Source organism: Liolophura sinensis, chromosome 1 (assembly GCF_032854445.1).
Source record: "Liolophura sinensis isolate JHLJ2023 chromosome 1, CUHK_Ljap_v2, whole genome shotgun sequence".
In the NCBI taxonomy this organism is placed as follows: Eukaryota; Metazoa; Mollusca; class Polyplacophora; order Chitonida; family Chitonidae; genus Liolophura; species Liolophura sinensis.
This window is the reverse complement of record NC_088295.1, coordinates 40,265,077-40,278,696: the sequence shown is the minus strand read 5'-3', so window position 1 is coordinate 40,278,696 and position 13,620 is coordinate 40,265,077.

Sequence of the window (13,620 nt, the reverse complement as noted above, 5' to 3'; positions counted from 1 at the left end):
CTAAGTGGGTCAAAAAGTTTTGTGTATTTTTGTGTTTTTTGTATTTTCAACGTAAAATACACAATGTGTTTTCTGCATAAATCTGGATCACAAAGATAGCATCTCGACAGTTTATGTTCAACGTTCCACTACTTTAGGGTGGGATTTTGCAGTCCGTTATTGTGAAAATTATTTAATCTTACTAAAACATCTTACCTACTTGTCAAAGAGTCTTTTAGATGTTTCAGGAGAATCAATCGAGATAATATTAAAATAAGTAGCAAGAATTGTAGAGATTGTAATTGTAGAGATGATATTCTTGGAATAAAGTCTATCTCCTTATCTGGGCGGGATTATGCATCAGTTCGTTCTTAGTCACTTTATATGGTACAGTAAGACAACAAACATTTACTGCTTCCTTGAGTTGGTGTGGAAGACACACTAGCTGCAAAAATGGTATACAAGAAGATTTTGCAACAGAGAAGAAAATTCAATGATCTTTTAAACAGATGTACATTGAACACATACCAGCATCTTTAATGGTGCGTACACTATGGAAACTTTCGATTAGCCTTTTAGTGAATAATTTAAGCCATTATGGCGTAATTACGAAATGTTGTCAAGAGATTACCAGTACATATATTAAGCAATTATGTAGACGTACTTGTACACGTAATACGTAGTGCTTGTTCAACAATCTTTGTAAAGTTCATTACACGTAAATAAGTGAATAAAATTGAAATTTTAATTCAGTCATTTTGCATAGGACATTATAAAGACAAGGTATATTCATCATTTTGAAACATGAAAGTATTAAATGGTCAATGTTTAGAAAACCAACCAACCAATAAATGTGACGCCAACCATGTAGTTTAGGGGAGCAGCTGAACAAAGATGGCCCAGAATCACACTAGTGTCGAAAGGCAAACTGTATGTGCTGTGATTTTGGAGCTGTTATGGTTGATAACCTCCTTGTACTTTCAGGGGATAGAGGTTTTTTTGCCCACGTCGGAACAGCGGGTAATGAAGAAGCGGACAAGGCTGCAAAACAAGCGCTACTGCTGCATAATACATCTGTCTCTTACACCTTATCATGTCGAGGGATGTTCAATGAACTTAAATCACACTTCTACTCGCTTTGGCAGAATGAGTGGGATACAACGAATAATGGTCGTTTTCATTTTCAGCCTTCTATTTCCAGTGGTTAAGCCTATCTCCAAGACGACACGATGTCTTATTTTACAGATTAATGTCTGGTGTCTTACATGTTAACTTACGCCTTTTCAAGATAAACTGTCACCCAACTGGCTGGTGTGATTTTTGAGATGTAGATGAGTTCGAAGCACATTTTCTGTTAAGATGTCCCAGATATAATGTAATCAGAACTCAAATGTTTGCAAAGCTATCACATTATGGTATTTTTCAACACACATTACAGGCAGTTCTATGTCCTCCAAGAAACAGAGTTAAAGTTTTCAATGAAGTGGCGAAGTTCATTATTAATTCAAGGCGATTTTGAGTCGCCCCAACCCTCATCCTGTTTATTTGAGTGCTATCTCTAGTAACGTAGCATAGATTCATTCTTGCTGTTAAGTGTGGCGTGCATCATTTCTTTTCAGGACTTGGAAAACGCCAAATTTATAGTTTCACTCACTCATGAGTGTCGAAAATATAAAATATTTTCTCCAAAAATAGAACACATTAGTACATTTGAAACCTTGAGAATTGCATAGTTTGAACAATCATATTGTAATGTATTATGCACCTTCGTGCGTCTTCGGCACTGTTTATTAACCGGAAATAAAGTCGTTGGCGCTGGTACCTCATGGCGGCGTGGTTATCAAGTCTACGTAGAGGCGATGTACAATCTCCCGCCCGGGCCGTTTAAAGCCAATTCAAACGGCACATCTCGTGAATTCACTGGCATAGGGTAAAGTGAATTCACTTCTGCATTTCCTTCGATCAAATCGCATCAGATCGAGACTAATGGGGGCGTAGGCATCGCAAGCGTACCACCAGACGACCGCGAGGTTCTTCAAAATGCTCTTTCTAGTAAAGAAGATATTACTGTAATAAAGTAAGAATTACAGCATAGAGAGAAAAACCGTAGCAGCGACGACAGTGTAATTGGTAAATGATGTATCTTAATCCCATGTCACTCATAACCGGTGAAATAAGACATGGGCACTATTCAAACCATTTCACGGTAGAGGGCCTGGAAGACTAACTATATAATCTGACAGCAAGAAAACCTGTGTCAAATCTAACCGCTCCCATGAATATGGAAAGTGTCATACATTTTGTTATGTGAACAACTGCCGTCAGCTTCTAAATTTAGCTTGCCACAGTTTACATATGCTGAGTTCAGGGCCTGCTGTCTGCCTCTGCCTTAGAATGTTCCAGAATACGCTAAGTTTTTCTTATTCTAGAAAATTCCACCAGTCTATATAAGACCTATGAAAGGGGAGAAAAGGAGTATTATTGAGAGTTTTGGATGCTTTCGCTGTGTGTTACTTTAGTAGGCCTTTTGCGCTGAATTTTGGTGTCTTTATAGCCTCTGGCTTTGTTATATCCTATCTCCACCGAGCACTTGTTTCAGTCTGAACTTGTATATTTAATTTGTGCTCTTGTGTACACAGTGCTTATTAGTAAACGGACCCTGTCTGTGGAATTTTGTGTATATTTCGTCATACATTCAGTTATACTGTGGACTTTCCCTCTTGTGAACATTGCCTCTGTGCATTTATAAAGCATTGTGGAGTATATGCGTCCGTTTGGACTTAATACCGTTGTATATGTAAGTACTTTAGTATTTGTATAGATATTGCTATCCTTCTTGTTAAACTTCAGTACTTTAGTATTTGTATAAGTCTTGTTATCTGTTCTTGTTAAACCTAATAAATCGTTGGAAAATAAAATCTGCGGGTTTTGGTTACTTTTTGTGCGGCTAAACTGTCGAGTATTTCGAACAAGCCATCTCTTTATAATACAGACAGTTTGGGTGGTAACAATTTCTAAAATTCTGCGGATCATGTGGTGTGACAGAGAAAACTACAGCGGACGTGGCAGAGGTCAATGCATGAAGCCTAACTCAAGAACTGTAACACTGGTAACACTATACAGAAATGTTGACGGAATCAGATGTGAAACAGTGAAACCAGAAAGTGAAATGCGTACTGTTGATTACTGTTGAAATAATTCAACCCCATAATCTGATGATGATTGGTATGTTAACATGTCTGTACGTTGTAAACGTACAATGAGGTGTATGAGTTGATCGTAAGGGTAAGCAGTGTTGATAAATGCATTCCAGAGGCTTTAGGTATGAAAGTCTATATTACAAGGTACATTCCACATTTAAGCCAGCCTAACGCATCCTTAAGGGACTCAAACAGCCAGAAGAATGACGTGTAGAAAAAGTAGCCTTACAGGAATTTAAAGACGCTTTGAGTTCAGCATCATTAATGAAGTATTATGACCCCAGCAAACTCCTTATACTGTTATGTGTTGGCAGGTCCAAGAAGGGTCTTAATTGACGCCTCATTGTCATCCCATGAGCAACGATATAGGCCCAATAAGGAATTGATTGCCGTATGCTGGGCTGTAACGCTTCCATCAACTGAAGGTAAATGTGATGGTACAGTTGAGTTAGACATATGCCTTTAGAGACATTATATTCACAAAGGTTCTACATGCTACGTCCATGCCAAGAAATCGCACTATGTTGAAACTTGAACCCTACATCTTGACTCCGACATTCGCCTTACAGACTTTCCTTAGTAAAGTTTCCCAAAAAACAGACCCCAGTCTTAGCTAATAAATGAAGAATTAATGTTGTGCAATACAGACACTCTTTCCTATGACTGGCATGAGAAACTATCAGCAACCATCAAAGCAGATATGGAATTACGAACTGTAACTAAGCTCATACAGCATTGTTGGCTAGACAACAGGCGGGAGATCCACGGCCTAGCAACACATCATTGAGATAACAGGGACGAGTTAAGCACATATAATGATGGTGTGTACAAAGTGCAGCGTTTATTCAGTCCCAAAACCTTGCGACAAGAAACAGCTAGAACAATACAAAATGTGCACCTGGAAATTGTGAAGAACAAAGAGCTGGAGATATTGTGTTTTAGCCAGAAATGAATAAACGGATAGGGGATATCTGGCAAGTGTGCTTTTTTGTTATTAACTAAGCAGCACATTTATCAAAACAAGTTTAAAACAGCAACTTTAAGTTTTAGAGCATTTGTACAAAAGCTAAATTACTAGTATATATCACTGAAAGTTTTGGTCGCACCAATGAACCGGAACTTTAAACTATTTAACGTTAAATGGACATTTGTAAAAGATATAATTGAACGGGTCCACACTGTATAACTTGTGTATGGGTTGGAAAAATGATTACTTTTTTGAATGGTCATATATTTCCAGATACGTTTCACGTTTGGGATTACAAATCAATTCTCGATGTTTTTGGGGTTGTATGTCAAGGATCTCTGCCAAATGTATAATTTCTCTTTATATACATGTAAGACATATTTGAAAATGTATGTGATCATGTGTCATTCTCTGTGCTGTGCAAATAAAAAAGTGTTGAAGCAAATGTCGTATTTGTCTCACACAAATCAGCCTTGGAGCGAGGTAGGCTGTGATCTGTTTTAAATTCAAGTTGAGGATTACCTCACAGTGGTTGACCATACTACTCGCGATGCATAGTAGCTCAGCTCACCAGAACAGCGATCACGCACATAAATTCAAACATTGTAAGGGATGGTATTATAGGCGCATGACTCAGCGACGCGTGATCCCAAGTTGCGAGTCTGGTGTTTGCTCAAACTTACAAAATCAAACATATGATCTGTTAACCGTATCAGCGACAGACCAATGGCCTTACAGGGAACGGAGGCGACGTCTACCTCGTACTTCTGTTTTATGTAACACACCAAGGGATAATACACCAGGATCTCTAATGCAGAAACTTATGGGCTGCAGAGGACGGACATTGTTGCCAACAAGCAGTGATGTCCTAAAACCGAAATATGGACCTCCCCAAATGCATCGACAGCTAAGAACATATAGGGACAAGCAGGAACATTACTATGACCTAGTAGAGCGTTACAACCGTCACGACATTATGGAGATGCGGTACAATTACACACATCAGAAGGTTAGAAACCTAGAAACTGAGTGTGTTAATGAGCAAGAACAACCAAGATCACATATCAACAGGTCTGCTCACTGTATAGGAGAAATACAAATACAAACAGTTGGAAACCAACGAAAACTCACACAAACGCGAACAGAAGTACACTCTCTCCCTACACACAATTAGGAAGAAATCGTCAAGTTAAGTAAGGACACGAGATACATGTTCCGACACTCCTCCGCATTCACCTCCTCCATCACACACAAATCGGTCTCATTTCCCATCACACATTCCACTAGGACGTACAATCCGTCAGCTGGTCTGGATGAAAGACTTCTGATGTACCCATATGCTAAACACTCTTCAGGATTCAGTTCAGACTGTATATTGTATAAGCATACAGTCACTGACCGGTAAACATCACACACACGCACAAAGGAAACAACAAAGAGAAATGTGTATTTTTTATTACATGTTCATTTCTCTGTAACAAAGAAAGGGAAGAGACAATGGTTTAATCTGCACAATATGTTCAATTCAATTCAATTCTTTATATTTTATAATAAGTTAAGTTGACAGATAACTCTATGTGATATTTTGAGTTGTTATCCATTGACAATATCCAGTCTGGTAAGTCAGTTCGTATGTAAAGATTAAATGTCTCTTACTCTGAATACTCTAGTTAACGTATAAAAAATCACGTACACATCATTGTGAAGGAAGTCACGATGATGTAGGCCTAGTGGATCATGCGGGAATGATTTGATGGTTCAGAGGGACATACGTCAAAGTTTATGCCAAACTGCCAGTCCCACCCAGGCCCCTGAGCCTGAAACAGGTGATACAGTGAGTGAGTGAGTGCTTGGGGTTTAACGTCGTACTCAACAATTTTTCAGTCATATGACAACGAAGGAATCATTAGGGTGCATGTACGTGTGATGTGCCTCCTTGTTGCAGGAGGGATTTCCACCGCTCTTTTATTTAGTGCTGCTTCACTGAGACGACTTAACGAAGGCAAGTAAGCCGCCCCGCCCGAGCCATTAAACTGATACGGGTCAAACCAGTCGTTGCACTATCCCCTTCATGCTGAACGCCAAGCGAGGAAGCTACAACTTCCTCTTTTAAAGTCTTAGGTGTGACTCGATCAAGGATTGATCCTGGATCTACCGGTCCCGAAACGGACGCTCTACCAACTGTGCTATCCGGGCCGGTAACAGGTGATACAAACAACCCTGTTAGTGTCATGTCCTGTAACGCACCTAGTTTGGGATTACATGTGTCGAATCAAACTAGACAAAAAATCATTGAGGGTCAATTTGTAGATTTGGCCTCTCTACTTCCGTTCAGCACGGACTTCCGTCCAGCACGGGGCGTTTGTTTTTAAATGATAATGGTGAAATTGTCTCCAGGGAAGTCCAGTCAAAATCTAACGACACATTAGACAAATGGACAGATGCTTTTCTCAATTACATAGATATTTATATCAGTGCGCACCCAATAGCTGCGCGTAGTATGCTGAAATACATTTACACAATTCGATTAGGTGCAAAGAGGGCAGCTATAGGATGGAAAGAGTATGATGTACAATACAGACTAAGCAAGGGAGGCAACCCATCCGCTTCGTGCGGAGAGGTTGACACTGAGCTGTGGTTTCTGTACATGGGTTCTAACAACAGCGGAAGAGCTGTTTCACATACTTACAAGCAGGGCAGCAGTCAGGGCAAATGCTATGACTACAACTTTAAGGGCACATGTTTTAAGCATCCTTGTCTATATTTGCCTTTGTGCATGCGCTGTGGAGGTGACCATCCCATTTCAATGTCCAACATGCAAAAATCATTTCTACCTCAGCAACAGCCCTTTCTTGGCCGAGTGAGTGAGTGAGTGAGTGCTTGGGGTTTAACGTCGTTCTCAACAATTTTTCAGTCATATGACGACGAAGGAATCATTGGGGTGCATGTACGTGTAATGTGCCTCCTTGTTGCAGGACGGATTTCCACCGCTCTTTTATTTAGTGCTGCTTCACTGAGACGACTTAACGAAGGCAAGTAAGCCGCCCCGCCCGAGCCATTATACTGATACGGGTCAACCAGTCGTTGCACTATCCCCTTCATGCTGAACGCCAAGCGAGGAAGTTACAACTTCCTCTTTTAAAGTCTTAGGTGTGACTCGATCAAGGATTGATCCTGGATCTGCCTGGCCCGAAGAGGACGCTCTACCAACTGTGCTATCCGGGCCGGTTTTCTTGGCCGAAGAAGGACTTGACTCCAGTTTCTCGCTAATACAAGACAAACATTCAACACAAACCGGTACACATATACCAAGCCCAGAGCACGAAACCCATCTCAAACCCCCCCCCCCCCCAGATATATAGACTTTAGGCCGAACCCCAGTCAACCTGGAGGCTTTAGATAAACATCTAGCATTGTATCCTGATCGAGAAGCAGCTCGATCACTTTCTGATGGGTTTCGTTCCGGCTTTCGTTTACATTATCATGGCCCTTGGCTTTTTAAAGAATCGAAAAACCTCATTTCAGCTCTTGAACATGGGTCTGAATTACGGGAAAAGATAAAGAAAGAGGTAAACTTGGGTAGAATATCTGGGCCTTTCTCGCAGCGTCCGATATCAAACTTGAGAGTGTCTCCAACTGGGTTGGTTCCTAAATCGGACGGGGGCTGCTCATTACTCACCTTTCATTTCCATCTTCAGACACTGTTAATGATTTTATAGATCCAGAAATGTGTTCTGTAAATTACACTTCATTTGACAAGGTTTTAGAAATGATAGCTGGGTTAGGTTGTGGGGCACTGATTGGTAAAATGTATGTCAAATCTGCCTTTAGGTTACTACCCGTTTATACAGGAGATTTTGATTTACTCGACATGAAATTCCAGAGAAACTATTTCATCGACAAATGTTTGCCAATGGGTTGTGCCATTTCGTGTCGGGCTTTTGAAACATTTTCATCTTTCTTACACTGGCTAACGGTACATACCACAAATGAAAACACCATGGACCATTACCCATGGATTTTATTTTTGCTGGAGCTGCAGGCACGAATATATGTGAAAATATCATGTCAACATTTGAAAGACTGTGTTTTGAATTAGGAGTCCCTTTAGCTTCCGAAAAGACAGTTAGTCCTTCAATGACCCTCACATTCCTGGGGTCCGAAATTGACACTGTTCAAATGCTTGTGCGGATTCCTGCCAAAAAACGTGAGGAATTGTCAAGCCTTTTGGGTGAATTTTTAACTTGTAAGAAAGTAATCTTACGTGAAATACAATCGTTGACGGGCAAACTAAATTTCTTTTGCAAAGCCATTCCGCCAGGTAGAACATTCATCACACGTTTTCATGACGCTACAAGTCGAGTGAGTAAACTGTACCATTTTATTCGAACTGGCGAAGAGCTTCGTTCCGACACGCAGATGTGGTCACATTTTCTGGACCGCTTTAATAGAACAGTGTATTTTTCGAGTGATGTTTGGTCGTCTGAATCGGTTCTGAAACTGTATACTGACAGTGCCGGGTCTACTGAATTAGGATGTGGGGCAATTTTTCAGAAAGAGTGGGTATTTTACCCATGGCCAGCTTCTTGGCCTGAGAAGGAAGTTAAGTGTGATATAACTTTTCTTGAACTCGTCCCTATTATGATATGGGGTAGCAAGTTATCAAACAAGAGGGTGCTGCTAAATATCGATAACGAAGCCCTGGTTGCAATCCTGAACAGACAAACATCTAAATCTAGACGTGTCATGGGGCTAGTAAGGCCCTTTGTTCAGAATACAATGTTTCACAACATAACATTTAAAGCGGTACATACTGCTGGTCAAGTTAATTTAACGGCCGACGCAATTTCTCGTGAACAGTGGGACAGATTCAGAGACGTGTCCCCATCAGCCAATGTATTACCAGAGCCGGTCCCAGTCGAGTTCTATACTCTGATCTCCAGCCTGAAGTTGACAGACTCCTCCTAGCAGCACTCTCAGAAAATTCACACGCAACCCAGAGAACTGGTTTAGCTTCATATTTTCAATTTTGTGCACAAGTAGACATCGAAAATGCTTGGCCTCCTCAGCTGGAGTTCATTGTTTTCATACATAGCTCATTTGTCAATACGAGGTCTAACTTACTCTTCAGCAAAGGTCGTACTTATCTGCGATCTCGTACAGATGTAAGTTAGAAGGACAAGTGGATTACACATCAGATTTTGCGGACTCCAAATTAATGCAGGGAATGAAACGTATTCACCATAGCCCGGACAGCAGACTACCTATCACCAAAGAAATCTTGCAGAAAGTTATTCACGTGTTGGCGAGTGTTTGTGCTAAATACGTATGAGTCAACCTTATTCACAGCTGCTTTTTCTTGGGCGTATTTTGCCTTTCTTAGGATCGGAGAGTTTGCGGTATCTAGGACAAAGCCTGATTATCAGGTTATCAGCCGGGCTGATATTCATTTGGACACAAAGGCAGAGACTAACCCAAAATATCCGCTATTCTAAGACTGATCAAACAGGCAAAGGTGTAACAATCAAAGTTGACAAGCAAACGGGAAATCCTCGTATTTGTCCCTACACAAGCATGGGAACATATCTTTCAAACCGATCACACATCAAGGGCCCTTTGTTTTGTGACTTCAGTGGTGCCCCACTCACTCGGTATCAGTTTTCTGCAATACTTCAGAAATGTTTAAAGGTTTTTAACACGCAGAATTTGAAATACAGAGGTCACTCCCTGCAAATTGGTGCGGCCACAGACCTGGCATTGGCAGGCGGGACAGCAGAAATGATTAAAAGAGCAGGCCGGTGGCGGTCTGCCTGTTATCAATCATATATACGTGTGCCATTGTTAAAATAACTGATAAATGTAAAACAGTGATATCGTTTAGGTCTTTCAGAGTGCATCTGGGTTATAGGCTCCTCCATAGTCAAAAGAGCTTTCACTGCACCAGTCATAATACCCGGTGGCCCTGATTTGGGATTGTCGAGAATACGGTACACATTGTGGTGGCAGGGATACAGTGGGATGAGTTTGCTGCAGGCCAGAAACAAAATAGGGTTGTTGAAACATATCGGCCCCCAGCCGGCTGTCATTGTATTACATTGTGGTGGGAATGACATGGGCAAAGCAGCTATACGAAAACTAAGATTGGCTATGTTTTCTTTATTTGATTATATCATGAATGAGTTCCAGAATTTGAAAATAATCTGGTCACAAATATTACCTAGATTAGAATGGCGATATTCGGGCAACAACGCTGCTATGAATCAAGCCAGGAAAAGGTTGAACTCCTTTGCCGGAGGTCTAGTCATTAAGAATGGGGGGTCGATTCTCTGTCATAGAGATATAGAGAACAATCCGACTGCATTTCTTGACTCTGATGGAGTACATTTGTCACCAGTTGGAAATATTTCTGAACACGTTGCAGGGTGGGCTAGAGTTTTTCAAAATGATCAGCGGTTCAATTTACCCGCCTTATTAGTTGTTGTCATTGTTCACGGCTGCTGTTTGTGCTGAGCTCCTAACCTACACTATGTGTGGCGGTGTGCTTTGGTTTACTTCTTCCAAACCGTCGCACATTTGGCGATAGGAGCGGTACAAACCCAACAAAATTTACATGCATATTAAATGAATTTGACCTCTGCATTGCCCAGGGTCAATACTGATTATGATAAGAACTGATTTTGTTGATGATGTGAATTTGGAATGGAAAGTGTTGAAATTTGACCTCTGCACCGCCCAGGGTCAATTAGTGAATACTGATGATGAGAATAACTTTGATTTTGTTGATGATGTGAATTTGGAATTGGAAATGTTGAAATTGGACCTCTGCACCGCCAGGGTCAATACCGATACTATTACTGAATATGAGCTTAATTTTGATTTTGTCGATAATGTGAATTTCAAATTTAAAGTTTTAAAGTTTGACCTCTGCACCGCCAAGGGTCAATATTGATGATGTGATAACTTTGACTTTGTTGATGATGTGAACTTTGATATTGAACTGTTGTTTGAATGCTTGATTTGAGGGCTTGTCATTGTCTTGTCGACAGCCCGACTTAAAATGATTTGACCTCTGCACCGCCCAGGGTCAAGACTCATAACAACCAGCCGTGGACATATCATGCCAATTTTTAAAATAAAAGAAAAAGTAAAATTTAAACATATTTATCGTCTTTGTCTTTATCTTTTCTGAGATAACATAGATAGAAGCATGGCACTGCGTCTTGGTAGATCGGGTGTCTGTGCCTAGTCCAGTACGACTTGTCATTGGATCGGTATTATTTACTCAAAACAGGATGTAGGACAAAAAGTCCCTCTGTTACTGGAAGGGTGGACAAAAAGTCCTCTTCATAACTAAAGCTTGTTTTCCTCATACATTTGAACAAACCGATATTGTAAAAGAAGAAAAAGACTTTCTTGATATGAACTGAAGCATACTTTTTCAAAGCTGTAGCACAAAAATGCGGCACAATTTTCTACCAACATTTATGCAAAGAAGTTCAATTCACAGCTTCAGTTTTAGTGACAAATTTTCTAGATTTCTGGGTGACAATGCTGCATTTTTGTGCTATAGCTTTAACATGTGTTATTAAACTTATCCTGAACAATGGTAATCTTTTCTATAAAGTTGTGCTGCATTTTTGTGCTATATATATCATTAATATGTGTTAATAAACTTGCATCAAGAACAACACTGATGCCTTTTATTCTTTTTTCACATGTTCAAATTTACAAGGGTCAAACAGATTAGCTTTTAATACATGTGTTTTAATTTATATCAAGAGCAACAGTAATGTCTTTTTCTTCTTTTACAAGTATCAATTTGTTAAAATGTATGAAGAAAACAAGCTTTAGTTATGAAGAGGACTTTTTGTCCGTTCTTCCAGTAACAGGACTTTTTGTCCCGGGGGACTTTTTGTCTGTATCCCTTCAAAACAAGTCAAGGGGATAATTAGTAATCATGGGAAATAAATTATTAGTGTTTGTTGAAACCGACGTTTCAGTGCTTCAGTATTACGATGATGGCCGTATCCGTTCTTTCATGCTTGAAGTTTATACAATTTCTGCAACAGAAGGTCATCGTAGATTGAAGTCATCACATGACTTCCAAGGTGCAGCACTAAATGGTGTCGTCACTGTAAGTCATTCATCGCTCCAAAATGAAGTTGTAGAAAACCGAGGCCTTTTAAATACAGTTTGCAATATACAAAAAATGGCCCAGATTTCCATAACGATTTACCTGAAAGCTATTTTTTGGGTTTTTATCAACTAAGTGATTTTGTGTACTTGTAAGATTGTCTCTCGTTTACTTGTATCTACCATTGATAATGGCTAATTGTTTTTATCTTCAGGTTCAATACATGGATCCCATTCCTGCTGTTAAATTTTTGAAGAGATAGGAAAGATTATTCTGCCAAGGAAACATTTGGTAAAAATTCTAAATTTGACATATATGTGTTACTTGGATTAGACTTCTACATTTTTAACCATGCAACTTTGAGGAGGGTTAACTGGAGAGGACAGCCTTTGTCACAGCATTTGGTTTCCATTAATGTAATTAATATTAACCTCTTACACTGCATGATCGATATCTCAGCCGCTCTAGCACTCTTGTGTTGCCTATCTTGACAGTTTATTTAAGAACTGCTATGCTTATCAGCGCAGAAACCTTATGTTCACACCTTACTATGACAAAGAGATGATCGCAAGTAATCGTATGGCATGAGAAATACTAGCTGAAATATATTTTAGCTAATTACAATATCGCTGCCTTTATACACTATTAACTGTTAAGTGGTATGGTATCATACCAATGCTGTCGTGGCGTGTTAAAAAAAACTGTGGCAGATAATATTGGCTATCCAATGGTGGGAGATGTCACCTTCATGTTATTGGTCATGGGAATCAGCAAATATCTTGGCAGAAACTGTACATTTATACATGTACCCTCGATAAAAAAAGTCCCTCCAAATCTGCCAATGGATATTGAAAGTGGATATATTCCTATGGTTTTGTGTGTTGCAACAAGCTTTTTTTTTGTTTTCATTTTCTCCACACTTATTTTGATTCATATTGTCAGACGAGTTTCAAAAATCAACAAGATGTGAACTGAAATTCTCATAACAGTGAAGACTGTGACTGAGAATGCTTGAAGCAGTAACTTCTGAATTACGTAGATGATGAAGAGATAGTTAAGTGTGACATGATGAGAATCCTTACCAATTTTAATAGAGTTGTCATTACGATAACGTATTATTCTCCAAGATAATCGTATTCTCCAAGATTCCAGATTTGGGAAGAAAATTTACATATACAATGTAATATCTAGTTGACTATAAATGACTTCCTCTAGAAAACTGTCACCATCATCAAAATCACCATCAAGCCTCAGTCAATAGTTACTATTGAAATTTATGACATCCAATGAAAAACCTGTGGCAGATTCTAAGTATGCAGTGACATGCACATCGACTTCAG